Genomic DNA, 13,030 nt, shown 5'->3' with positions numbered 1-13,030 from the left:
GGACTGACTATTCTTGGGGAGGGGGGTGTGGGAGATTCGGGAAGAGACTGGACAAAAATCATGCACCTATGGATGAGGACAGTGGGTGGGAACTGGGTGGAGGGGAGTTATGGTGGGAAAAAAGAGGAACTAATGTAATAATCTGAACAATAAAGATTTAATTTTAAAAAATAAATAATAAATAAAAAAAGAAGCATACTCTATAGTGCCAAATGCATCATGTATACAGTAAATGCAATAAAAACTGAGAGAAGGGAGCTATAAATATGGAGTTAGGCCATCAGAAAGAATTTCATGGAGACAGGACCTCACTATATGTGTTTTGTGTGCTAGCCTTACCATGGCTTCATCTTATTGACCTACTCTTATTTTCCTTAAGATGAAATTTCTCTTCTTTAAAATTTTGTTACCTTTATTTTTATAAGCCAATTGAAATCCTTTTTTAAAATAAAAACGTAAGGAAGAAAGAAAGGGAAGAAGGAGAAGAGGGATGGAGGGAAGGAAAGGTATCTCCATTAACCCTTAAACTTTATTATGCCCAAGCCATGCAGTCTAATAAGATATTATGATGTAAGCATTATAGCAAGGAAAGTGGAGAGGAGCCTGAGCTTAAGAGCTAAGATTTCAGAGATTCAACTTTCAGCTCTGCCACTTATTGGTGCGTGGCTTCAGACAAGTTACTTGTGTCTTGAAAAAGCCTTCACGATGAAGTTTGAAACAAGTTTCTATATTGAGATTTTGAAATTTTTTGAGTATTTTGCTTTCCTATGCCCCTACGTCATAAATGACATACTGAGGTCTCAGTTTCCTCAGCTCTAAAATGGAAATAATAATAGTACTTCTCTCAATAGGTTTTGAGAAGTTTCAATGAGTTAATTGCATTAATGTGCTTAGAGCAGCCTCTACACATAATTATTATCCATTAGTCATTTGAAAGTCATAGCCTAAACATTCTCTATATTCCAAGAACTGAGCTAAATCCTGGGAATATGTAAATAAATGAGTTCTATTCCCTACATTCAAGAATTACATAATCTACTGAGAGAAACTCTAAACAATTTTAATTTAGCTTGGTATTTGCCAAATTAGCAGTACGCAAAAACTTATCTTCATGTTACATTTTTACTTGTGTGGCATAAAACTACACTAACATTTTACTAGCGATATCAAGGTACTGGCTAAAACTGAGCTTGTCGTCAACTAAAACTTCTGAATTTTGTCGTATGAATCACTGGTTATTCAAGTCGTCTTCCTGTACTATGCAATCAATTTTGATGTGTGTTTTTTCCTGTATTGCATTTCATCCGCTTTAAGCCTGTCATTCCAACTTGTTAGGATTACTTTAAATCTAAGTGCCCCACCTCCCCCGCCCTAGCTCTCCCTCCGGGTTTGTGTCATCAGCAGATTTGCTGTGCATACCTTCCATATCTTCACTAGATTTACTAGGAAGGACAGAGTCATGGACAGAGCCCTACGGCACTGTCAAACACATCTCTTCTAATTACTACCTAGTTATTAGTCACCCTTTTCATATGCAACCAAACATAAATTTTACCACACTGTATGATCATTCAGGCCAAGTTTTGCAGTTTTGCTCCCCAGAATATTGCATTGATGTGCCCTATTAGGTAATAAGTTTATGATGTTTTGCTAAAATTAAGATATTTTTATTCCTATATACTACCTCCTGGACTACTAGTCCAAAGAAGAGAATTAAGTCCCTTTTTATGGTTCATTCTGACTTGACAATCACCACCTTCTTTTCTAGTATTAAACTACTAATGATTATCCCACCTCCCCAACCCCCCATCCCACCGCCTCCTCACCTCCTAAATTGTGAACTCGTCCCAGTCAGGAACATATAACTCTTTGTCCATAGTGCCTAGCATAATTCCTGACATATAACAGATGATCAATAAATAGTTGTTGAATAAGTGAATAAAACCATCTGTCCTATTTGGTCTTGATTCAAGTTTTATCCAGGATATTCCTTTGCTAAATTGCAATGACTATTCCAGGCCAAGTATGTGATCACTCTTTGGAATTTATTGTTATGGGTTATTAATAATAATAATAATTTTAGGCATTAACTTAAGAAGGATGGTGTAATGTTAGTGGATAGCAAAGAGAAAATAGAGTTCAATTCCTGTTACTTGTGTCTTTTCAAGGAAAATTATCTCTATGTTGAAAAATATAAAATAAAATGGGTGAGGTAGATATAGAGATTATAAGAAAGCATCTGTCTACTCTCAATGAGTTCAAGTTCCTCAGTGGATTAAAACCAGAGAACTCAGAAATTTTGCAAGCAAATTCATTGTATTTATACCAGTGAACTCTAAAGAGAAGTAGAAAAGGGGTCTTAGAAGACATAATAGGTAAAGGTAAGTCGCATTCTATTTTTCTACAGAGGAAGGAAAGAAAATGGATTGGCATTTCATTTACTTTTAATTTATTCTATATTTTCTTCTCCTTAGCCTACCTGTTTAAACTCCACCACCCACTCTCCACTGGCTATAAAGTAGATTGGCATTTCAATTACTTCTACTTTATTCTATTTTTCCTCTCTTTGGCCTACCTATTTAAACCCTTCCACCACTCACTTTCTCCACTAGCTACAAAGTGAAATGTACTTTCACCTGTTCCTTGCTAAGAACCAGAACACAAATGCTCTTGTTTTAAGTGTTTGGGATATTGCTATTCACAAAACAAATCTGTGAATTGCTATTCACAAAACAAGGAGCTATTCACAAAACAAATCTGAGAAAGAAAGCTACCCTGCTTTTTGGGGGGAAAACAAAACAAACACTAATAATTCTGGCCCTTGGTCTGCATTTAATTCATTTTGATTTAATAAGCATGCTTCTGAACATCTCATGCAGGCCAGTCATTGTGCAAAGTGCCTCCAGGGAATGAAGGGGATAAATGGTCACCCTGCCTTTAAGCAACTTGATGCTTCCTCCTTCTTCAGGGCCTATGATGCCTATAGGGACGGCAGCAATCCTTGAGGCACCATCCCAAAGCCAGCTTATGAATGTTGGCTTTTCTAAGGACCTCAGGCATGTGTGATTCTCATTGAAAGGACCTCAGTACAGTGAGGGAATAGTTCCTGGGGCATTTCTTCAGCCCCATTTACCAATAGGTAGATGACCAAAATACACACAACTCCATGACCACCATGAATAACAACAATAGTTGATAGGTGACTGAGCCTGGAAGAGAAAGCGAATACAATGAGCAGCCAGATTATTATGACCACCCCATCAGTACTTCATTGGGCCACCTTTTGCCTTCAATACTGCGGCGATTCTTCTTGGCATTGGCTCCACGAGATGTTGAAAGGTGATGCGAGGAACCTGACACCATGCCTGATGAATAGCACTGTCCAGTTCTGTGAGATTTGGTGGTTGTGGAACCAGCTGCCTGATGGCTCTTTTAACTTCATCCCACAAATGCGCAATTGGATTGAGATCTGGTGATTGTGGGGGCCACTTAAGCAAGGTAAAGTCTCCCTCATGTTCTTGAAACCACTCCTGCACAGTATGAGCACCGTGGCATGGCGCATTGTCTTGTTGGAAAAAGCCATCTCCATTGGGATACACCATCAACATGATAGGATAATCTTGATCAGCAGTTATACTTAGGTATGTTGTGCTATTCAAACATTGTTCCACACGGATTAAAGGGCCCAAATCATGCCAGGGAAACATGCCCCAAACCATAACACTGCCCCCACCAGCTTGAAGGGTTGTACTCATGCATGTGGGGTGGATGCTTTTATGCTGTTTCTGCCAAATTCTCACTCTGCCATCTGCATGATGCAACTGGAAACGTGATTCATCGGACCACATTACTTTTTTCCAATGCTCAACTGTCCAATCCTTGTATTCCTGTGCGAATTGGTGACGTTTTATCTTGGTAATTACAGACAGCAAAGGTGTTTGAACAGGCCTTCGGCTTTCATATCCCATACGATGCAGTGTACGGCTAATTTGCCTACAAATGTCAGGTGGTCACAATAATCTGGCCACTCAGTGTATATAAAATGAAAGAGGATCCAGTCCCCAAATCCAAATATAGCAAAGTAATGTAGCCAGTTGTCCACAGGGCAATGGTAAAAATGAACAATTTTTTGTTATTATTTGATGATGTCACCTTTGTACTAGTAGTTTGTTTACTTATATTTAGAAGTAATTCATTACTTAAAACAAAAGCAGGTTCTGGGGACGAAATAAATAGGGAGTCAGTGTTTAATGGATACAGAATCTCAGTTTTGCAAGTTAAAGAGTTCTGGAGATGGATGGTGGTGATGGTTGTGCAACAATATGAATGCAATTAATACACTTAAAATGGTTAAGATGGTAAAGTTTGTGTTACTTGTATTTTGCCACAGTAAAAAAAAAAAATGAAAGGGAAGAAAACTTTACCAAGTTGAAGACAAGGCTAATCTGTAACTTTGAAATGTAATTTCCACTGTATGGGAAGCTAAACTACTGGACCACCTACTTCAATACTGGTTACCTAGACCTCTCCCAACAAAATGCATTTAATGGTGATTAATGCAGAGTTCTAGGAAGGGGAAATTTAGCTTAGCAGCCTTATGGGTTTCATAAACTCTATAAAACTTTTTAACACACTATGCTTGAAGCATATAATGTAGCTACCAAAAACATGGGTTTTGGACAAGACAAACTGGCTTACTTTTCAACAACTCAGATTCGTATCCCTTCCTAGCTGAGTGGCTTTAGGAACCGTTATTTCAGATCTCTCGGCTTTGGTAAATCATAGGCATTAACATCTACTTCTTGGAGTGCTATAAGGAGCAACTGAGACAATGTCTATGAATTGCCTAGCTCATAGTAAGCTCTATAAATAATTTTGATTATTATTTGCACATGCTGTTCTTCAAGTCTAGACAGTTTTGTGCTCCTGCCCACTTACCCTAGCTTAAGAGGGGGTGACTCTGACACCCCCTACACCAATGCCTAGTGGACCCTGAGTATATTAAATTCTATAATTGCATTTTATTTACTTATATATGTATTTCTCACATTAAACCATATTCCTTGGAGACAGGGAGTGTCTTGTCTTTATATCCCAGGCATTTAGTCATGCTTGTCACATAGTAATAAAAAAAAATGCGATATGATCACTAAAAGGCCTAACATATATCTAGTAGTGTTTATAGAAATAGTGGGTTCTCTGTCTTTAAAAGTTTTACACGGAAATTCTTTGACGATTAGGGTGGCATCCTGCAGAGCATTAGCTTAATGATTGCATTAGATCCATAGTCACCAAGTGTGTGAGGGTGTGGCAGGCAAGGTAGGAGATGAGTTTTCCCAAGATTCTTTCTTGGGCAACTGTTCTGAAACGTTGCTATTATATCCTGTAATATTAATTGTCCTCTTTGAGTAAGTGAAAATAGGATATAGTAGATGAATATTTAGGGGGTAGAAATTGCTTGTTTAATTTGTTTTACATATTCTTAATTGGCAACATTAAAAAAAAATTGGCATGTTTTTCTATTCCCCACCTCCCAGCATTCCAATAATTTAAAAAACACTGAGCAGTGAAACAAAAAGCCCAGACACTGATGAAAATTAAGAGCATTTCAACCCTAGTGTTCTGACTGTATGATACAGAAATCACGATCCCTACATATAGCACCTAACCATACATGTGGGCCCATTTTTAGAAATCTTAGATATGAGTTCCCAAACTCATACCACCAACTTCCAGTAATATTGGGTTAGGACTCAGATATGCTAAGATTTCAGGCCAGTGAGAGTTTTTTTGAAAACTTACTCATGACATTAAGTCAGAGCCTCCATGTCACCAAGAAATTGCACCTCAGAAGGAGGCACTAGGAATGGAGGTATTTGTGGTCCTGAGACAATAGGCACATTGGTAAAGTAGGAGCCCCAACTGGGTGCAATCAACCACAGCAGTTAGATTAATTTTGTTTTTGTTTTTTTAAATAACACTTAATTCAGAACAACCAAAACCTAATCGCCATTCCCTGGAAGAACGGCTGCTAAAAACAGGCTAACTTCTTTCCCAAAACATCCTTAAATCATCATGTGCTTTTCCGGCATTGCCTTTCCCATTGCTTCTAACAAGCATGATGGCATTATATTTTTTAAAAGGTGAAATGATCAGAACTTCCTCTTGTCTACTTATTAATTTAGAGATGTCAAAACCCAATGTTCATGACATTTCAGTCCATTACATGGGAAGTGATGGTCCGCACACTGAAATTGGCTGATGTTAAATAGTTATATACAAATGGGAACTTCTGCCAAAAGATTAAATAATAAATATGTGAGTAGATGATGCAAAGCAGGGAAGGTGGTGAAATGTGGTTTGAAGAAAACCTGTGAAACTAGACTCGTGTTAGGTAAGCATTTGAGTATTTCTGGTATTTTAAAATAGTCTATATGACAAAGTTCTTCCTACAGAATCTGACATTATAGGATTAGAAGAAGACAATTTATCAGCAGTTGTTGGGAAGTCCTCCCCGATGTGCTTTCCCCAAAACAGTTACACACAATCCTTAACATGGGGAAAAGAGAGGCTTCCCAGAGTGTGCTTTGCCTATAAAACTAATTTATAACATTTATCTTAACAAGAGTGGCTGAAGACAGTCTTAATACCTAATAAGAGTTATTTAGCAAGTGTCTGAAGACCCAATAATCAGACTATTTATCCTGCAAACACTCCTATTATATAGTTCACTATGAAATACAACTTTGTACTCCCCCAGGTATCTACTTCAAACCTCTTCTCTCCTCGGATGTCTAATTCATCCTCCTCCTCCCTACACCTATAGGTCTTATCTCATATTTCATAGTAAAATAAAAGTCCAATAAAATATTAATACCTTATTACTTAATGATCCTTCTGCCTACCTCCATTCTTTCCTACATAAATATCTCTGTTTTTAATGGATCATTCTCACTGACATACAACCATGGCTTAATGAATGTCTCCCATCTTCGAAAACAAACAGTACTCCTTTGACTCCACATTTCTCTAGCCACCACTGCTTCTCAACGGAACTCCATGAAAGCCATCTTTGCACCTGTCTCTACTTACCTGCTTCTCACTCACCTCTCAACCTCTTCTACTTGTGCTTTTGCTCCTACTATTCATCAGTGACCTAATCTTGCCACTACTCCAATTCTCTACCTTCATCTTTTGTAACCTCTCAGCAGCATTTGATGTTGTTACATGATCTCTTTTTCTGAGCTTCTTTCATATCATAATCACTTGATTTTCCTCCTACCCTGTTTCTACTTGATAAGATCCTCTTCTTCAACCAAATTTTAAATGTTGGAGATAGATGGGGCTCAGTACTCTACTCTATAATCCACCTCCATCTATATTATCTAGGTGATCCCATTCAGTCCCATATGTTTTAAGATAAAAAACTGAAATTTTAGCGCTAGTCCAGAGGTTCTTGAACTTTAGTGCTATAAAGCCCTTTGGCAATCTAATAAAGCCTAAGGACCCCAGTCACAGAATTGTGATTTTAAATGTTTAAAATACAGAGTATTATAAAGGAAATATGTTGTATTAATAGAGTTATAAAATACTTGAAAGTAGGATTATGATCTTATAAGAGGTACTTCTAACCTATTAAGTAATAATACAGCAGATGGTCTAATAACTACCATTGATTATATTAATATAGTAGTGAGTGTAAAGAATAGTCAAAATTAACTAGAGGTATGAAAATATCTCATATTTACTGGTGAATATGTCACAAATATTGCTTATATTACTGTTGTTTGTTACTAACTAAATTTCAAAAAAAATCAATTATTTTATTGATTTTTTACAGAGAGGAAGGGAGAGGGCTAGAGATTTAGAAACATCAATGAAGGAGAAACATTGACCAGCTGCCTCCTGAACACCTCCCTCTGGGGATGTGCCTGCAACCAAGGTGCATGCCCTTGACTGGAATCGAACCTGGGAACCTTGAGTCCGCAGGCTGACGCTCTATCCACTGAGACAACCCGGTTAGGGCAGACTATCTTTCTTTGGCAGAGAAAAGAACATAACTTTCAATACCACAGAACTATCAGAGTCATATGAACCACATCAGTCTATATGAAAAAGATTCCATAAGACAAGTGATTGATTAGCATTTCCTGCAACATATTACTTTCCTTGATCTTTGCACACTTTGGGGAAATAATATTTTTGAAATTTTACTATGCTGAGCCCCTCTCTCATATACTCTTTTAGGTGATTAAGCTATTCACCTACAATAGATTCCCTTCTTTAGGAAAGTCAGCCATAGTAGTTACAAAAGGTATTCCAATCAACTTGCACATCTACTGCAGAGGAGAATAGAAAATGCTTGGGTGTATTTCTTCTCTGCCATCAGCTATTTCTATCTAATGCAGTTAAAGGCCTAATCTTTTTACACCTCTCAATCATAGGCCAGTCCTTCACATATTTTTTTGAAGGTTGGTAAGCCAATACTTATTTTTATTTGCACACAATTTTTTATCGTTCCTGCCTTCCCTTCTCTCTCTCTCTCTCTCTCTCTCTCTCTCTCTCTCTCTCCCCCTTTCACCTTCTGTCCTAAACATAGTTCTAGATGAATGTCAGCAAGTTAACTCTGATAGTTAATTGAATGTGATTGTGTGGGTAGAGGGACAATTGTCTCCAATTCTGTGCCTGTGCTTATGTTGTTAAAAAATAAATGGGAAGGTATTTTAAGAGTTTCAGCAAAAATTATGCTAAAATCCTCAACAAAATAGTAGAAAAACAGATCCAGAAATACACCAGGATCAAGTAGAATTTATTCCAGGAATGCAAGGTTGGTACAATATTCACAGATCAACAAAGGTGATACACCACATAAACAAAATGAAGGATAAAAATCACAGGATCATATCAATAGATACAGAAAAAGCATTTGATAAAATCCAGCACCCATTTATGATAAAAAAAAAAACTCCCAGCAAAGTGGGAATAAAGGAAACATATTTCAATATAATAAAGGCCATATATGACAAACCCACAGCCAATGTCATATTCAATAGTCTGGTTGAACTCCTGGTTGGTTGAACTCCTGAGGGCACAATTTGCATTTCAGCCTCTTATTATATAGGATAGCACTGGAAGTCCTAACCACAGCAATCAGACAGCAAGAAGAAATAAACATCATTCAAATTGGGGGATAAAAGTATAACTTATTATTTGCAGGTGGCATGATACTGTATATAGAAAACACTAAAGATACCACCAAAAAGCTACTGGAACTGATAAATAATTCAGTGACGTGGCAGGATACAAAATAAATATTCAGAAATCAGTTGCATTTTTATACACCAACTAGAGGCCCGGTGCATGAAATTCATGCATGGGTAGGGTCCCTAGGTCTGGCCAGCGATTAGGGCCGATCAGGGCCTTCCTGCTGCTTGCCGGGGCCTTCCTTCCCAGCTGCTGACTGCCAGCCTAGGCCTTCCTTCATTCTACACCACCCACTTGTGGTCCGCGCACATCATAACGAGCGGTAGAACTCCTGGTCAGTCAAACTCCCCAGGGGGAAATTTGCATATTAGCCTGTTATTACACAGGATAGTGAACTATCAGAAAGGGAAACTAAGCAAACAATCCCATTTACTCTCACATCAAAAAATAAAATACCTAGGAATGAATTTAAGCATTCATTCCTGGTAAAAGACCTATACTCAGAAATCATAATACACTGAAGAAAGAAATTGAAGAAAATATAAATAAGTGGAATATACAACATGATCATGGATAAGAAGAATTAACATCATTATAATGTCCATACTACCCAAAATAATCTATAGATTCAAGGCAATTCCTATCAAGGTACCAATGGCATATTTCACAGAATTAGGACAAATATTCCAAAACTTTATATGGAACCACAAAACTGAATAGCCACAGAAATCTTGAGAAGGAAGAACAAAGTTGGATGATTCATACTACTTGATATCAAACTATTCTACCAGGCCATAGTAATCAAACCAGCATGGTACTGGCATAAAAACAAACATATGAATTAATGGAACAGAATAGAGAGCCCGGAAATAAATCCATGCCTTTATGGTCAATTAATATTTGACAAAGAAGGCAAAAACATACAATGGGGTAAAACATAGTCTATTCCATTAATGGTGTTGGGAAAATTGGACAGATACACGCAAAAAAATGAAATTAGACCACCTTCTTCTGGCCAGCAAGGGAGGGACTGCAAGTGGGCTCCAGGGCATGTCCAGCCTGTCTTGCTCAGTCTCGATTGGCTGGACCCCAGCAGCAAGCTAACCTACTGGTCAGAGCGTCTGCCCCCTGGTGGTCAGTGCACATCATAGCGACTGGTTGACCAGTCAACTGTCTGCCCCTGGTGGTCAGTACATGTCATAGCGAGCCCTTGAGCAGTCTTAGCATATCATTTGAATATTATGCTTTGATTGGTTGAAAGGATAACTGGACATTTAGCATATTAGGCTTTTATTACATAGGAGATATATATATACACACACACACACACATTAGTAATATAGCCTTGGACAAAGGAAACAAAATAAAAAAAAATGGGACTACTTCAACATGAAAAGCTTTGCATAGCAAAGGATACCATCAACAAAATGAAAAGGGAACCCACTGAATGATACGTATTCACCAATGGTACATCTGATAAGGGGTTAATATCCACAATTTATAAAGAACTCATACCACTAAACACCAAAAACAACAAGCAAACCAATTTGAAAATGGGCAAAGTACCTAAATAGACACTTCTCCAAAGAGGACATACAGATGGCCAGTAGACTTATAAAAAGATGCTCAATGTCACTAATCATCAACAAAATGCAAATTAAAGCCACAATGAAATATCACCTCACACCTGTCAGAATGCCTATCATTAATATATCAAAAACAACAAGTGCTGGCGAGGATGTGGAGAAAAGGGAGCCCTTGTGCACTGTTGATAGGAATGCAAATTAGTGCAACCACAGTGGAAAACAGTATGGAGTAACCTCAAAAAATAAAAAATGGAACTGCCTTATGATCCAGTGATTCTACATCTGTGAATATATCCTAAGAACCTGAAATACTGACTCAAAAGAATATATGCACCCCTATGTTCACTGCAGCATTATTTATGATAGCCAATATTTGAAAGCAGCCCAAGTGCCCATCAGTAGATGAATGGATAAAAAAGCTGTTACATTTACATAATGGAATACTATTCAGCCTTTAAAAAGAAGGAAAGGAAACATTCCCCTTTGTAACAGCATGGATGGACTTAGAGAGCATTTTGCTAAGTGTAATAAGCCTGTCAAAGAAAGACAAGTACCATATAATTTCACTTATATGTGGAATCTAATGAATGAAATAAACCAACAACCAAAATATAAACAGACCCATAGATAGAGAACAGACTGACAGCTGCCAAGAGGGAGGGTAGTTGTGGGGCTTGGTGAAAAGGGTGAAGGGATTAGGAAAAATCAACTCATAGACACAGACAACAATATGGTGATTACCAGAGGGAATGGGGGGTGGGGAGGTAGAAGACAGTATATGGGCATAAGTGGTGATAGAAGGAGACTTACTTAGGGTGGTGTACACACATTACAATATACAGATAATCTATTATAGAATTGAACACCTGAACCCTATATAATTTTATTAACCAATGTCACCCCAATAAATTCAATAAAAAAGTAAAATAAAAGAGTTTGAGCAAAAATTGATGCAAGTCAGTCAGTATCCAATCTAACAGATAGAGAGAGCTCCCAGAAGCTGTACAAAATGAAAGAATTTTATACGCACAAGGGAACAGACAAGGAAGTAATACTAGGCAGAAGGAATATGTTGGTTATTGCAAGGTTACTTCCCTTCGGTGGGTGGCAGGGTTCTACCAGGCAGAGTACCTAATTAGTGCTGATGAGGTGATTCCTGATGACTGGTTTAAGATTCCATTTCTGAAAGAGTGGAAACTGTAATTAAGTCTCAGTTTGGTGAAGCGGGGCTCAGCACAAGCAACTCCATTTGGGGTCTGTTGTCTTGTTTTTCACAGTGTAAACAAGATACAAGATATATGTGTAAAGTATCAGCCAATAAAATGCTTAAGTTCAGAACCCCCCCCCCCACCCACCCCCAGTTTCTTTATCTGTACTTCAGTAGCATGTGGAAAGAAGGTTAATACAGTATTTGGTTAGGCTTAGTCCAGCTGCAACTCTTTCGAGATAACATAAAAATGCAGTATCAGCTGTAATTTTATCTTGTCCCCTCTTAATAGCTGCCCACACAGCAACTGTAATGCCTATAGCAACACAGTTTGTGATAACCTGGACACATTTTCACTTGATGCTTTCTTTCTAGAAGGCATTATTTTCTCACCTTGTCCTTAGATTCAAAGTAGATGGTGCCCACTATTGTTTTTATCCTAGCCAAAAGACTTAAAAGATGTATTAATGCTCCAATGCAGCCATCATATGTTCCTCAGGAAAAAAAAAAAATGTCTATTTCTCTCCCTTTGCTGCCACACATGGTGTGCAAACAAATACTATCTGATTGCCTCTCCTAATGGGGCTAGCCCTTAAGCAATGCCACATGCTTAAGCATATTTCTGCAAAATTTAATTTGTTAAAACACCCATTATACATTAATATGTACTTTATTTCCTTCCATTCCTTGCTGATGACTAAAGCATTTCTGTGAGTCAGCATAAGTATTTTCTTTTCTTCTCTTCCCGCTCTGTTCTTTGAGTTATGGTGTCATTCAGTAATTTAACATCAAAGTATTTTATCACTGGGACTATGGAGACAGCCTTCAGGGTCTTAATGATTAGCACACATTGGAAAGAAATGTCTTCTCAAGTTTAATTTACAGGGAGGTGAATTCCTATTGTTTCGCTCTTATCTGCATTCTCTCCGGTTTGTTAAGGCCTTTTTGCAAAGCTTGGGAAAGATGAGTAGAAGCATCATCCCCCTGCCCTTACACACACACACACACACACATTTTCTCTCCTCTCAGAAAC

The sequence above is a fragment of the Myotis davidii genome, unplaced genomic scaffold (assembly GCF_000327345.1).
Source record: "Myotis davidii unplaced genomic scaffold, ASM32734v1 scaffold8, whole genome shotgun sequence".
In the NCBI taxonomy this organism is placed as follows: domain Eukaryota; kingdom Metazoa; phylum Chordata; class Mammalia; order Chiroptera; family Vespertilionidae; genus Myotis; species Myotis davidii.
The sequence above is the reverse complement of the archived record's forward strand: the minus strand, read 5'-3'. Positions refer to the sequence as shown.